Source organism: Ornithorhynchus anatinus, chromosome 17 (assembly GCF_004115215.2).
Source record: "Ornithorhynchus anatinus isolate Pmale09 chromosome 17, mOrnAna1.pri.v4, whole genome shotgun sequence".
Classification (NCBI taxonomy): domain Eukaryota; kingdom Metazoa; phylum Chordata; class Mammalia; order Monotremata; family Ornithorhynchidae; genus Ornithorhynchus; species Ornithorhynchus anatinus.
Window position 1 is genome coordinate 41135478 of NC_041744.1, and position 16663 is coordinate 41152140.

A 16663-nucleotide genomic window follows, 5' to 3' on the forward strand; every position below is an offset into this window, starting at 1 on the left:
AATTTGAGGAAGGAGGGTGAGTGTAGGTGAGGAATAGAAGGAGAACCAGACACCAAAATTAATTTGAGGTAGGGGGCCAGAGTAGATAGAATATGAAGTTATCTACACAACTGCAATGACGTATCAGGGTGGGGGTGGAGGGGCAGTTCACAAATGCTTAATGTGGTGAGCAGGAGTGGCTGCATCCTGTAACACAGAAGCCATTTACTATTCTTTGATCCCATGAGTAATAAGGCAAAAGAGGAATTGGAGGAGAAACTGAACTATCTTGCTGAGAAGTTTGAGTAGGCTTGAATTGCGGAGGAGAAGCTGAATTATTTGGCAGAGAAGTCTGAGGAGGACCTGAATAGCTGAGAAGAAACGGAATTGTTTGGCAGAGGAATTTTATGAGTTAAATTACTCTGCTCAGCAGGGGAAAGACTGCCGGATGGGGCTAAGCCTGGCTAAATGCTGGGGAAGGGGGGCCACCATCTTCCTGATTTCACCCGGTAATAAGCAGAAGACAGCAGGCAAATCTGAGCAGATCCCTGCGGCTCGCCTTCCCCCCGCTCCCCCAACAACTGATAAAACACCTACACCAAGCCATCTACAGCATGGCCATGGCAAAAAAAATAAATGTCTAAAACATGCACTAAGACACCTTTTGTGGCTGAGGCCAAAACATCCAAGACTTGAACCAGGACTAGAAGTCATTTAACTTCTCTGTTTCTCATAGGCACTAAATTAGATAAAGGTTCTCTCATTCCCTTAAACTGGGAGCCTATGTGGTACAGGGATTGGATCTAATATGATTATCTACTATCCTTTCCAGCAAATAACTTATCAAAAGTAATAATTGCCATAAGTATTGCCTAAATGAACAGTCTACCCCAAATGAAAGAGATAGTTTGTGTATCAATTTCCACATCTGTAAATCAGGGATTAATAAGGGCTAGGAGTCAGGAAACTGGGTTCTAATCCCACCTCCATCACCAACTTTGCCCAAGGCCCCCTAGCAAATCCATGCAATTTTCAAAAAAATCCAAGGAGTCCTTGGAAACCCCAAGTTTCCCTCATCTCTCATCTATGAATCTATCCAAAACCCGACATTCTCTGGCTGAATAGATTTTGGGATGTTGCATTATATAAAATAAAATGCATTGCAAATTGTAAGAACAATGAAGAGGAGGTTCCGGGGATTAAAACTCACTAAGACTCCCCTTTTCTGGGAAGAAGCCACTTGTGGGAGTTTTCCCAAACTAAAATTCATCCCCACTAGCCACCACCAGCACTCATTTTGAAGTGTCCCCTTCAGGAGGGTAGGTCACGAAGGACTGCAGCTTTCTAGACTATTACTGTGCTTGGGGCTTTTGGTCCATGGAAAACTCAAGCCTTTTATTCATTCTGTCATTCATTCACTTGTATTTATTGTGCACTTACTGTGTGCAGAGCACTGTACTAAGCGTTTGGGAAGTACAATTTGGCAACAAATGGAGACAATCCCTGCCCACAACAGGCTCACAGTCTAGAATTGGGGAGACAGATACAAAACAAGTAAACAGGCACCAGTAGCATAATTATAAATAAAATTATAGCTATATACACATCAGTACTAAAAATAAATAGAATTATACTTATAAGTTTGAACATATCTACACAAGTGCTGTGGGGCAAGGAGGAGGGTAGAGCAAGGGAGCCTTCCTTCCCTCAGTAGTATTGTGTCCCTCTGAAGCTGATTAATAATCATAATCATAATCAGATAATTCCTTTCTATGTCCCCACCTCCTGTCTCTCCCCACTTCAGTCTATACTTGATTCTGCTGCCCGGATTATCTTTCTACAGAAATGCTCTGTGCATGTCACTCCACCCTCAAAAAGTTCCAGTGGTTGCCTATCAACCTTCATATCAAGCAAAAACCACTCACTATTGGCTTCAAAGCTCTCCATCAACTTGCCCCCTCCTACCTCACCTTCTTTCTCTCCTTCTACAGCCCAGCCCATACAGTACGCTTCTCTGATGCAAATCTTCTCATGTGTCTCTTTCTCACCTGTCCCACTTTCCCCTGGCCCATATCCTACCACTAACTTGGAATACCCTCCCTTCTCACATCTGCCAAACTAGCACACTTCCCCCCTTCAAAGCCCTACTGAAAACTCACCTCCTCCAGGAATCCTTCCCAGGCTGTGCCCCCCTTTTCCTCTGCTCCTCCTCCCCTCCCCATCGCTCCGACTACCTCCCTCTGCACTACCCTCTCCTTGCCCCATAGCACTTGTGTACATATGTATGCATTTATTATTCTATTATTTTATTAATGATGTGTATATATTTATAGTTCTTTTTATCTATTTTGATGGTAGTGATGCCTGTCTACTTGTTTTGTTTTCTTCTGTTGTCTTTCTCTCCCTTCTAGACTGTGAGCCCATTGTTGGGTAGGGATTATCTCTATTTGTTGCCAAATTGTACTTTCCAAGCACTTAGGACAGTGAGCACTCAATAAATATGTTTGAATGATCTCAGAGGATCTCAGAGATCTCCTCAGAGGAGATCTCCTCCCTCCTCGCAAGTGCCACCCCCTCCACCTGTGCCTCGGACCCCATTCCCGCTCACCTTATAAAAACCATCGCCCCCGCCCTTCTCCCCTCCTTAACTTCTATCTTTAACCACTCACTCTCCAGTGGCTTCTTCCCCTCTGCCTTCAAACATGCCCATGTCTCCCCCATCCTAAAAATACCCTCCCTCGACCCCACTTCCCCTTCCAGTTATCGCCCTATCTCCCTACTACCCTTCCTTTCCAAGATCCTAGAATGAGTCGTCTACACTCGCTGCCTAGAATTCCTTAACTCCCATTCTCTCCTGGACCCTCTCCAATCTGGCTTCTGTCCCCTCCACTCTACCGAGACTGCTCTCTCTAAGGTCACCTGTGACCTCCTTGCCAAATCCAATGGCTCCTACTCTATTCTAATCCTCCTTGACCTCTCAGCTGCTTTTGACACTGACCATCCCCTTCTCCTCCACACCTTATCTCACCTTGGCTTTACAGACTCCATCCTCTCCCGGTTCTCCTCTCATCTTTGTGGCCGGTCATTTTCGGTCTCCTTCACAGGCTTCTCCTTCCCCTCCCATCCTCTAACTGTTGGGGTTCCTCAAGGGTCACTTCTTGGCCCTCTTCTGTTCTCCATATACACTCACTCTCTTGGTGAACTCATTCGATCTCACGGCTTCAGCTATCATCTCTATGCAGATGACACAGAGATCTACATCTCTGTCCCTGTCCTCTCCCCCTCTCTTCAGGCTCGTATCTCCTCCTGCCTCCAAGATGTCTCTACCTGGATGTCTGCCCGCTATCTAAAACTCAACATGAGCAAAGCTGAGCTCCTCATCTTCCCTCCCAAGCCCTGTCCTCTCTCTGACTTCCCTATCACTGTGGATGGTACGACCATCCTTCCCGTCTCTCAGGCCCGCAACCTCGGTGTCATCTTAGGCTCTCTCGTTTACCCCACACATCCAATCCATCACCAAAACCTGCTGGTCTCACCTTTATAATAACACCAAGATCCGCCCTTTCCTCTCCACCCAAACGGCTATCTTACTGTTACAGGCTCTCGTAATATCCCGGCTAGACTACTGTGTCAGCTTTCTCTCTGATCTCCCTTCCTCCTCTTCTCCCCGCTCCAGTCTATTCTTCACTCCGTTGCCCAGCGCATTTTCCTGCAGAAATGCTCTGGGCATGTCATTCCCCTTCTTAAAAACTTCCAGTGGTTGCCTATCAACCGTCACACACAACCAAAACTTCTAACTCTAGGCTTCAAGGCTCTCCATCACCTTGCCCCCTACTACCTCTTCTCCCTTCTCTCTTTCCACTGCCCACCCCACACGCTCCACTCCTCTGCCATCCACCTCCTCACCGTCCCCCATTCTTGCCTATCCCGCCATCGACCCCTGGGCCACGTCCTCCCATGGTCCTGGAATGCCCTCCCTCCTCACCTCCACCAAACTAATTCTCTTCCCTTCTTCAAAACCCTGCTTAAAGCTCACCTCCTCCAGGAGGCCTTCCCAGACTGAGCTCCCCTTTTCCCTCTGCCCCCTCTACCCACACCCCTCTTCACCTGCCCGCAGCTAAGCCCTCTTTCCTCCCTTTCCCTCTACTCCTCCTCCTCTCCCTTTCCATCCCCTTGGCACTGTACTCGTCTGCTCAACTGTATATATTTTCACTACCCTATTTATTTTGTTAATGAGATGTACATCACCTTGATTCTATTTATTTGCTATTGTTTTAATGAGATGTTCATCCCCTTCATTCTATTTATTGCTATTGTTCTTGTATGTCTGTCTCCCCCGATTAGACTGTAAGCCCGTCAAAGGGCAGGGACTCTCTCTATCTTTTACCAAATTGTACATTCCAAGCTCTTAGTACGTGCTCTGCACATAGTAAGCATTCGATAAATACTATTGAATGAATGAATGCATGAATGAAAGCTCGAGTCCTGCTCACCATCCCCACCTAATGAACAGGCTAGTTGGTAAACCTCGGTTCAATCTAATAACGATGCCTAAGGAGCAACATTTTCTGTGTAAATCTCAAACAAAACCAAATCTAATTAGATCCAGCTACCCGTCCCCTCTGCAGTTCTTGTAGCTGGAGTACAACTTTTCCTCTTATACAAGGCTTCCTTCTGCCTCCTTTCATTCCATGGATGGTCCTTGTTTTCTGAATTCTGCATTCCTCAGCTAAAGATTGGAGGTCATCAGACCTGCTTTCTAAGTTCAAGTCTCAATTCTGAGAACTCTGTTTCTTATACCCTGTTCTTCTGATCTTTGAGCCTGCTCCCTTCTCCCAAGTCCTCTTCTGATTCGTCTCCCTGAATCAAAGCTAAGCCCACCTTTCATTAAGGATCATTTCTCTTTTAACCACATTTGTTCTTTGGAGGGCAAACTATGCGCTCACAGAGAAGACTATGAGACCCAAATGGGACATGGACTGTGCCAACAAGATTATCTTGTATATACCCCAGCTCCTATTACAGTGCTTGGAACATAAGAAGTGCTTAACAAATACCATTTAGACAAGGAAGATGAGTCTATTTTTCTCTCCATTTTAGGCCTATTTCCACCTCCTTCTGTCCATAAGAATCTTGCTTAATAATTAACTCTAGTAAGCCCATGTCTCAGAGAATTTTATGTTTTCTATCTTCTTCCTTTCTATGCTAGGGCCATTTAGATAGAATAGAGGGCTTCTGATGGAAGGGAAGCTGAAGAACTGATTTTTCTTTTAATCAGTTTTGTTTGAAGAGATTCCCAGAAACAAAATAGTGGGGTCAAAACAGACCATGCCCCACTATATTGACAGCTCCTTGAGGGCAGAAATCATGTTTTCTAACTCCATTTTACTTTCCCAGGTGCTTTGTGCAGTGTTCTGCACTAAGGACTCAATAAATACTACTGGTCGGTAAGTATTATTATTATAAAGTGCCGTTGAGTCATTTCCGATTCATAGTGACTCCGTGGATATATTTTCTCCAGAACGTCCTGTTCTCTGCCATAATCCGCAACCTTTCTAATGGTTCTTCTTTTATCATGGTTATGGTCTCTATCCATCTAGCTACTGGTCTGCCTCTTTCACGTTTTCCTAAGACTTTTCCTAATACTAGTGTCTTCTCCAGAGAATTAGTCCTCCTGATTATGTGTCCAAAATATGCTAATCTAAGTTGAGTCATTTGACCTTCCAAAGACCACTTTGGTTTAATTTGCTCCAAAATCCATTTGTTTGTTTTTTGGGCAGTCCTTGGTATTTACAAAAGCCTTCTCCAACACCACATTTCAAAATAATCAACGTTCTTTCTATCCTGTTTTTTGATTGTCCAGCTTTCGTTTCCATACACTGTCACTGGAAGCACCATAGAGTTGACAATTTGTATTTTTGTGGTAATTGTTACATTAACATATTTCATGACTTTTTCCAGGCCCTTCATAGCAAGTCTTCCTAATAATAATCTTCAGCATATTTCTTGGCTACCAGTGGATAGGTAGTAATTAAAAAATCAATATTGAGGAGGGAAGACTAAAATCAGTAAGCTGGGTATGGCAAGTAGTAGTGCCCAGCGTGTGAGCAGATGGGAGGTTTGATTACAGAGGTCTTGTAGTTCATTGCAGACCAGCTCTGGGGAAGGATATTCCCCCTGGGGTGGGACAGTTGTGGGCAGGGGACAATGTAAAGAAAGAGGGAAGAGCAGGATAATTGAAATAAATATGTTGCTGATGACAGTGGAAAAGCCAGAAGAGGTGATTTCTAGTGGAAAAGCCAGAAGAGGTGATTTTTAAGGAGAGCTCACCTCCTCCAAGAGCTTTTCCCAGACTGAGCCCCCCTTTCCCTCTGCTCCCTCTCCCCTCCCCTCCCCCCACCTTCTGTTCCTCCCCCTTCCCCCTTCCCTTCCTCTTAGCACTGTGCTCATTTGTATATATTATTTATTACCCTATTTTGTTAATGAGGTGTACATCCCCTTGATTCTATTTATCTTGATGATGTCTTGTTTTCTTTTGTTCTGTTTTGCTTTGGGGTCTGTCTCCCCTGTTTAGACTGTGAGCCCATCATTGGGCAGGGATTGTCTCTATCTGTTGCCAAGTTGTACATTCCAAGTGCTTAGTACAGTGTTCTGCACATAGGAAGCGCACAATAAATACTATTGAATGAATGAATGAATAAGGATTATTGGACTCAACATCAGCAAGATGATCTGATCATCTCTAAGAAGAGGTTCTTCACAATCATTGACACCAGAGAAGAAAATGGGAGTACCCTGGCATGATAACAGCATCCTTGAAATGATGGGGAGAATTCTTCCCTTTCTTAGGTTATAGATAAGGAGTTTTCTAAGCTCATAAATCATGATGGCATAGCTAGCAATTTTTTTTTAAAAGGTTCTGTAGATTCTCATCCAGGGTACACACAAATTATTCAGTCACACATCAGAAAGCCATGTCTGGAACAGAACCAGAGAGGATTGGGAGATATTGGATGTAGTAAAAGGAGAGCTTTCCTACCCTGACTTAGTGGTCTAGGGGACCACTGGCTGAGGTGCTACTGTGGGTGACCAGGTTCCAGTAGACCTTTATCTTTGGCGTTTCTGTTTGACATAGAGAAGGGTGGGCAGTCATTGGAGGTTTTCAAGGAAGGAGTTGTGGACTGAATGTTTTTTCTTTTTTTTAGAAAAATGATACAGGAAGCAGAGTGAAGTATGGATTGTGGAAGGGTGAGAAGGAGGCGGGAAGGTGAGAGAGGAGGTTGCTGCTGTAGTCAGAGTGGGATAAAAGAGCTTGGATCAATGTAGTAAAAATTTGGATGGATAGGATGGGATGGATTCTTGGAGATGTTATAAAGGTAGAACCAATAAGATTTGGTGACAGATGGACTATGACCAAGGAGATGAGTCACGTTACCACGTTAGTACAATCACTCATCATATCCCGACTGAATTACTGCATCAGCATCCCTTCTGATCTCCCAACCTCCTGTCTTTCCCCACTTCAGTCTATACTTCACTCTGCTGCCCAGATTATCTTTCTTCAGAAATGTTCTGGGCATGTCATCCCTCTCAAAAATTTCCTTATCAACCTCCGTATGAAGCAAAACTCTTCACTATTGGCTTCAAAGCTCTCCATCACCTTGCCCACTCCTTCCTCACCTCCCTTCTCTCCTTCTGCATCCCAGCACGCACACTCCACCTCTGGTGCTAACCTTCTCACTGTGTCTTGTTCTCTCCTGTCCTGCTGTCGACCCCTGGCCCACTTCCTACCTCTGGCCTGGAATGCCCCCCCTCTTCAAATTCACCAATTATCACACTTTCCCCCTTCAAAGCCCTACTAAAAGCTCACCTCCAGGAAGCCTTCCCAGACTAAGCTCCCCTTTTCCTCAGCTCTCCTTCCCCTCCGCATCACCCTGACTTGCTCTTTTGCTTTTCCCCCCTCCCCGTCCCATGCTATTGATGCCTGTTTACTTGTTTTGATGTCCATCTCCCCCTTTCCAGACTGTGAGCCCATTGTGGGCAGGGATTGTCTCTATTTGTTGCTGAATTGTACTTTCTAAGTGCTTAGTACACTACTCTGCACATAGTAAGCACTCAATAAATATGATTGAATGAAATAATGCATGAATGAGTCGAGAATAATGTCAAGGTTGCAGGTATGTGAGACAGGGAGGATGGTGGCGCTGACTACAATATCAGAAAAATAAAGGGGAGGATGGGATTTGCATGGGAAAATAAGGAGTTCTGTTTTTCCATTTTCCATTTTAAAATGGCATACATTAGAAAAACTAAAATCATCTATATGGAATATTTTATAACTCAATAGTCAAATTTGTATTTTGTGCCATATCACAGCATCAGAGTTAAGTGGTTGTTTAGCAGAAGAAGACTAGTCCTACAGATATAAAGTGGCTTTTCTTTGGATTCTGGTCTAGGCTCCAGTCCCGGATATTCACCTTAGCCCTGAAAAAACATCAGGACTTTCCCAACAAACTCCCTCATTGAAAGATGAAAAGATTCTGGTGTCAAACTGGCCCAGAACCAGAAACCTCCTGGAGTGATGACATCTTGGGGAATGATTCATCCAGCTCCACAAGCTGGGTATAGAAGGTTTCCCATGAGGAATAGTGAATAACAGAACCCATAGCTTTGGCAACAGATGCCAATGTCATACCCATGAGATTGTAAATGCCTTGTAAGAAGATACTTCCCAGGATCTTTTAACTACATTCCCAGACTCTTACTTTATTCTTCTGAACACAGTACATCCTCAGTAAATACTACTGATGATGATAATGTTTGCTACTGGAATGACTACCACAGTGGACTGCCCCAATCCCTTTCCTTATTTACCATGGCAACTAAATAGGATAATCTGCAGGGATCCTGGCTCCATCACTTGCCTGCTCTGTGACCTTGAGCATATCACTTAACTTCTCTCGGTCTCAATTTTTTCATATCTAAAATCTCTCTGATTTCCCTCCCCTTAGACAGGAACCCTAATTTAGGATCTGTGTCAGATCTGCCAATGTTTTACCTAGCCTAATATGTTAGGACAGTGCTTCGCAGATGGTAAGCACTTAACAAATTTGACAAAGAAGGGATTATTCTGGGGAATCCTCATTTACTGTGCTGATTTTAGCCCCTGCAGGCTGCTCTCCTGCCCTGTTGCTGCTTGGTGTGGCTTGATGTCCTTGATGTGACTGTGTTAGAAGATTTCCTTGTGGTGAGGCATTTTTTTCTGTTTAGCCAGGGCCCATGGTAAAGGGAACAGGGTTATCTAATTTGGAGTCATTCCAGTACAAAGCCTTTTCTGTTCTCTTTCTCCAGTACAAACCTTGAAGTCAGAATAGACATGTTTCTTATAGACTATGATGAGTGCCTTTTCTAATCAGGCAATCATGTATGCATTTTCAGTTTTAAATCTCAAAGTCTTTAAATTCCATTCTGTGATTCTCCATTTGTACCCTCTGTGCATGCTTTTTAACTGTAATATTGATTGATTCCCTCTAGATTGTAAGCTTGTTATGGATAGAGATGTCAGCTAATTCTGTTGTATTATACTCCCCCAAGTGCTTAGTTCAGTACTCTGAAATCAGTAATTGCTTAATAAATACCACTGATTCATTAATTGATTGATTAAACATAGATTTTGGCTGCTATTGTGTTGGGAATCTATCAGCCATTATTGGCTTATTATATTGGCCATTATTCTTATGAGAAGCAGTGTGACTTAATGGGAAGAGCACAGGTCTTGGAGTCACAAGGACCTGGGTTCTAATCCTAACTCCACCAACTACCTGCTGTGAGATCTGGGGCAACTCACTTAACTTCTCAGTGTTTCAGTTGCCTCGTCTGTAAAATGAGGATTGAATACCTGTTCTCCTTCCTACTTAGACTGAGCTCCATATGGGACAGGGGTTGTCATCCTTGAATGACGTTTATATGCCATTACTTAGGACTGTGCTTGACACATAGTAAGTGTTTAAGAAATACCATTAAAAACAAAATAAAACAAAACCAAAAAACCTAGTTAAGCTATGGTGACTGAGTCCTGAGTAGAACTAGCCAAGAGTTTTTGGAAGGCTTCTCTGCCCATTCTTTCCCTCTGGAGATCACTAAAGATCTAAAGATAGAAGGATTTGTATTTTTAATTATTGTTTGGTGTTATGCAGAACAAAGCCTCATTGTCATGAAGACTGGGATGTTGATTCCATAGTGCGAAGTTGCTTACTTAACCAAAATATAGTCTTTCTTTGATTGGTTTGCCTCCAAAAGATCTTTATTCCCTCAAGTGTAAAAATGTGGTCACTATTATTGCTCTGGGTCAGATCTGGAAGTTTTTTTTTACCTTGTATGGAAAATTTATCCTAAAGAAGGGCTGGAGAGATCTTCTTCCTTCTCCTCCCTCTCCCCTGCCCCCGCCCCTGCCTTTTCTTTCTTCTTCTTCTCCTCCTCTTCCTCTTCCTCCTCCTCCTCCTCCTCCCATTCATTCCCATGTTAAATGGTCAAATTTTCTCTGCTTCTGTTTGTGCCTCCTCCTCTATACCTCAAACATTACATCCTGCCCTGTTTCAAATGAACACCTCCTTTGTTTCCTCTCATTTTCCCACAAAGATCTCTGGCCTCAACACACAACTGCATCATCTTCTGCAAATCATTTGTGGATCCTGCTGTTGCTGTTTCTCTGTCCAGGCCAGCTTTCTTTTACCTGCTCCAGACTGTTTTTCTTCCCTCAATTCCTTCCACCTGAGTTGCAGCCATTTTTATACAGTCTTATCTTGCTATTTTCCCCCAGAAGGTGGTTTGGAGTTTTGTTGAAATACCTGGCTCAGAGACTTTGCAGAAGAGAGTAGTGGGAAGCTACACTTCCCAACAGACTTCCAGAAGTTTTGGTGAAAAACATATGACTTTGGTTGGGGAAAAATACCACCATAATTTTGCAAAGCCTGTGGGATATGCAATGATAGTATGAGACAACCCAAAGGTAAGTGGATGGACTCAGTGGGCCCATGACAATAGCAGGTTTGTTCCTACCAATGAGGACAGGGGAGAGTTGTTAGAACAGCAAGGGGCATTCAGAGTTTCAGGTACCATTTTCTATATTTAATTTTTGGAGTTCTGAAAAGGCACTCGTGACCTTAAAAGCGTTTTTGGTCCCTCCAACCTAAAATATTTTTTTTTCCTTTTTCACCAGGATGATTGGATTTAAATACACCAGTTTTTAAGATTTTTCTTCACGGTCAAAGGTAAAATATAGGGAGATTCTTTTCAGAATCTCTTGCTAGAATAGCAAGAGATTGGGAGGTCACCAGGTGAGGATGAATTCACACCAGGTTCAAAGGCATTCACTGTTCCTCAGCTCTGATACTCCAATCCTCAGTTTTTGACAGATACAGATAGAAGACAAATCAAAGCGTAGATGTAGTCAGCAAAAGTGTGAGGCCCAGTTGAGGCAATCTCTGGGATTAGGACTATTATCAATTGGAGGTGCATGTCTGTCTGATGGGGTCATGTCGATGTTTCTGAACCAGCCCCACGATTTACTAAAATGAATACAACTGTCTCTAATTCTAGCCAACAGTAATATTATTCCCCCATTGCTTTTAGTTATTACACCAATTGAAGAACCATTGTGAGATACTGTGTGGCCCAGATATCATGAGGCTGAGAATCAAGAGATTTAGGTTCTAGTGCTGGTTCTGACACTTGTCTGTGGGGTGGTCTTGGACAAGTCACTCAAGCTGCTTTGTGCCTAAGTTTCCTCATCTTTAAAATGGGGATGAAATATTTGTTTTCTCTCTCCATTATTCCCTGCAGGGAAGGGACTGGGTCTGATCTAATTATATACATATAGACTTCAATGATAGTAAACATCTAACAAATACAGTTTTTTTTAGCTCTACATTCACATAATTTAAAGGGAGAGAAATATTTCTTTATCAGCTCTCAGAAAGATAAACCAACACAGTTGTACTGAAAAAGGAAGCATAATATATATTTGCAAACTATTTCCAGCCTGCAAAATGCAATTCTGCTCCCAAGAGTTTTCTCCAAGGAACTCCCCTCTTCTATGTATGTTAAGCAAAACAGCATGATTTTCAACTGAATAAGTTAAACATCTTACCTTTTTTCCAGAAAGAGGGTCTTAGTTCTTCACTTAACTCTGGAGAAAAGTATCAAAACAGGAAACTAGAAAGTTGACAGACAGGAACAGGCATCATCATACTTCATCTGTAAACTATGCCAATAGTCTACTGTTTTATAGACAGTAGGAATGTAGGAAACTCTGTTTCACCATTGGAGTTCAACAGTTCAGATTATGACTTCAACTTGAACTTTTCAAAATACATCCTATTCAGCCCTTCTAAAATTATGGAATTTTAGAAGAAAATAAACCATGACATGAAACTGATTTGCACAAAATCCTCAGTCAGAAGGAAAGGCAATTACATTTCTAGGAAAATCTTATCATTATTTTTCCCAGGAGTGTCAGAAATGTCATCCTATTTAAAACAAAATATGTAAATATAAAAATATTTTTACCATGAGGGCAGATGATTTAAGGGTGATCATGGACTCTCTCCATGACTGACGATTGTTCATTTCACCACCCCTTCTCCTTACCGCTCACACCTTCTCCCCAGCTTCATCTGCTCAGAAGTTGTCATGCTCATAGCGCTGAACCTGAGGAATACAGTCTCAGGGTGAAATAAACTACAGGATGTTTGTTTTGTGGTATGGTACTCATCAATTAATTTATTCATCATTTCTGTTGAATATTACATTTCAGCCTCTCCTAGTATAGAGCCTGGTATCAGAATTAGTATAAATATCAAAACCAGAAGCATTTATTGGGCAGAGAACTATCCTAATGGCTTTAGGATTACAAAGGTTAAAGATAGGATCTGTGCCCTTAAAAGTTTTAAAATCTAATCGGGTTTTTCTCCACAGCATTTCCAGGAAACAGCCAGATGTCTACCACCCAGCCAGATGCTCCCACCTAGTGTATTTGCAGCAGACTTTTCACCTATCTCCCCGCCTCCAGACTCTAATCTCCTCAGCATATACAATGTGCTGTTGCATGGATCATCTCTTTTAAGAGTAACTCAAAACCAATCAATCAATGGTGTTTATTGAGTGCTTGTGTGCAGCGCATTGTACTAAGCACTGGGAAAATACAATGTGACACTGCATATGTCCTGTAGTTTACAGTAGGAGTTGGTAGACAAAATCCCTGAGTAACAGGAGTTTAGTGTCTAGAGGGGAAGCCAGACAATAAAAAAATTACAGATAGGGGATATGATCACATGGAGGCCCCATTTATATCCTGAGGACCTAATGATACTCTGTGGATGATAGATCAATCAAAAATCAATATTATTCATTATGTCTTTACTGCCTGGAGAGCAATTTAAGAAGCTCTTAGGATAGTACAGCAAGGAAATGGAAATACATATATATATATATATATGTTACTGCTAAAGTAATGGTGTATGTACAATATGTAGATAATAGTTTGGGTGGTTGTGAGTACAGAAGTGTGTGGTTGTTGTGAGCAAAAATATGGCAGTTGGAGAGATGAGAATGAGGTAGAGTAGGTGGGCTAGTTTACAAGGAATGAGGAGTGCAAGCTGGTGTTTAGTGGGAAAAGAGAATGGATAAGAAGAGAATGGGTTCCAGGCTCCACCACATGTTTGATGTCTGATCTTGGGAAGTCATTTAACTTCTCTGTGCCTCAGTTAACTCATCTGTAAAATGGGGATTAAGGCTGTAAACCCCATGAGGAACGTGGACTGTGTCCAACTTAATTACCTTGTATCTAAACCAGTGCTTAGTACAGTGCCTGGAACATAGTAAGCACTTATCAAAGAGCATGAAAAATAAAACAAACAAAAACAAAAAACAATCAAAAAAACAAAGGCTCACAATCACTGTGCCAAGGTTTGCTACCACCTGCATCAGCCAGGACTCTCCCAGACCTGAACCACTGGAATTTTCCAAGGTATCTCAGGGTCCCCAGCCATCTGTCCTCAAGCAGGGATGGTTACAGCTAGCAAATCCTGAGATTCCTGGTGTGGATTGCTGGATTTAAATTCCCTTTACACATGTGGGAAGCATCCAGGGCTTCACAATAAGGTCCTGACCCAGGCTGGGCCCATAACTATGTTGGGAACAAAAGCCCCAAAGCGATACTGAGTTTCCTGAATGCAGACATAGCTGCCTTCCACCAACATAGCAGGAAGGACTGAAGCAGTAGCAGTGCTCACCACCAGAAGCATACTGTATGCTGGGAAGGTCGGGGTGGCTGCTATAGTTGTGGTGGTCACTGTGGCTGCTGCTGCGACTGTTGGACTCTGAGCTGGGAGGAGCAGGAAACTGCTCCTCTAACCACAGCACTTACTGTTTTTTTTTGTTGTTGCTTTCATTTTCTGTATTTATCTTTGTCCTTGTGTTTTATGTTATTTTTCCGTTTTTATTGCCCCATCTGTCCTTTAATGTCTGACACAAGGACAAGGATAAATACACAAAATAAAAGGAACAACAAAAAAAACAGTAAGTGCTGTGGTTTCTCCCCCACTTTACGGTTAGATTATGAGCCAGTGGGCACAAGAGACCATTAATACTCACTCCCTTGGTGAACTCATTTGCTCGCAAGGTTTCAACTATCATCTCTACGCAGATGACAACCAAATCTACATCTCTTCCCCGTTCTCTCTTCCTCCCTCCAGGCTCGTACCTCCTCCTGGCTTCAGGTCATCTCCACCTGGTTGTCCTCCCACCTGAAACTCCACATGTTCACGACTGAGCTCCTTATCTTCCCTCCCAAACCCTGTCCTCTACCTGACTTTCTCATCACTGTGGACAGCAGTACCATCTTTCCTGTCTCACAAGCCCGCAAGCTTGGCGTCATCCTTGACACTGCTCTCTCATTCACTCCACACATCCAATCCCTCACCAAACCTGCTGCAAAAGTACCATCTTTCCTGTCTCACAAGCCCGCAAGCTTGGCGTCATCCTTGACACTGCTCTCTCATTCACTCCACAAATCCAATCCATCACCTTCACAACATCACCAAGATCTGCCTTTTCCTCTCCATCCAAACTACTTCCTTGCTGGTACTCTCTCATAATATACCAACTGGATTTCTGTGTCAGCCTCCTCTCTGATCTCCCATGCTTTTGTCTCTCCCCGCTTCAATCTACACTTCACTCCGCTACCTGAATTATCTTTCTACAGAAACACTCTGGACATGTCACTCCCCTCCTCAATAACCTCCAGTGTTTACCTATCAACCTTCGCATGAAGCAAAAACTCCTCACTCTTGGCTTTAAAGCTCTCCATCACCTTGCCCCCTCCTACCTCTCCTCCCTTCTCTCCTTCTACACCCACCCCATACACTCAACTCCTCTGCTGCTCACTGCCTCATGGTCCCTTATTCTAATGGCTGTCTTGTCATCAAACCTTGGCCCACGTCCTACCGCTGTCCTGGAATGCCCTCCCTCCGTATATCCATCAAACTAACTCTCTTACCCTCTTCAAAGCCCTACTGAGAGCTCACCTCCTCCAGGAGGCCTTCCCAGACTGTCCTCCCTGTCCCTCTACCCCTTCTTTCCTCCCCATTGCTCTTACTCCCTCCCTCTGCTCTACCCCCTTCCCCTCCCCACAGCACTTGTATATATTTGTATATATTATTTATTATTCTATTTTATTAATTATGTGTCTATATCTACTATTCTCTTTATCTATTTTGATGGTATTGATGCCTGTCTACTCGTTTTGTTTTGCTGTCTGTCTCCCCCTTTTAGACTGTGAGCCTGTTGTTGGTCAGGGATTGTCTTTATCTGTTGCCAAATTGTACATTCCAAGCACTTAGTACAATGCTCTGCACACATTAAGTGCTCAATAAATACTCTTGAATGAATGAAATAGTGGTATTAATAGTAGCAGTATTTATTGACTGCATAATCCTGGCAGTGTATTCTTCTAAATGTTGGGAAGTGCAGAATAAAGTAAGACTTTCCCTGCTCCCAAACATGAGTCAGACATAAAAATATTTATTATTAGATTGGTAAAAATAAATGATCAATAGACATATATATATAAATATATGTATTTGTCGGTATTTGTTAAGTGCTTACTATGTGCCAACACTATTCTAAGCACTGGGTAGATACAGGGTAATCAGGTTGTCCCACATGGGGCTCACAGTCTTCATCCCCATTTTACAGATGAGGTAACTGAGGCACAGAAAAGTTAAGTGACTTGCCCAAGGTCACACAGCTGACAAGTGGCAGAGCCAGGATTAGAACCCATGACCTTGGACTCCCAAGCCCGGGCTCTTTCCACTAAGCCATGCTGCTTATTTATATATGATTGATATGATAGTAATACTCATAGTATTTGTTAAGCTCTTACTATGTGTCAAGCACTGTTCTAAGCACTGGGATAGATACAAATTAATCATGTGAGACACATTTCCCCATTCCCCCTAGGCCTCACATTCTAGGTATCAAGGAGAACAGGTATTGAATCCCCATTTTACAGATGAGGTAACTGAAGCACAGAGACATTAAGTGACTTGCTCTAGATCACGCAAGAGACACCTGGCAAAATCAGGGTCAGAACCCAAGTCCTCTGACTCTGATCCATATTTTTTCC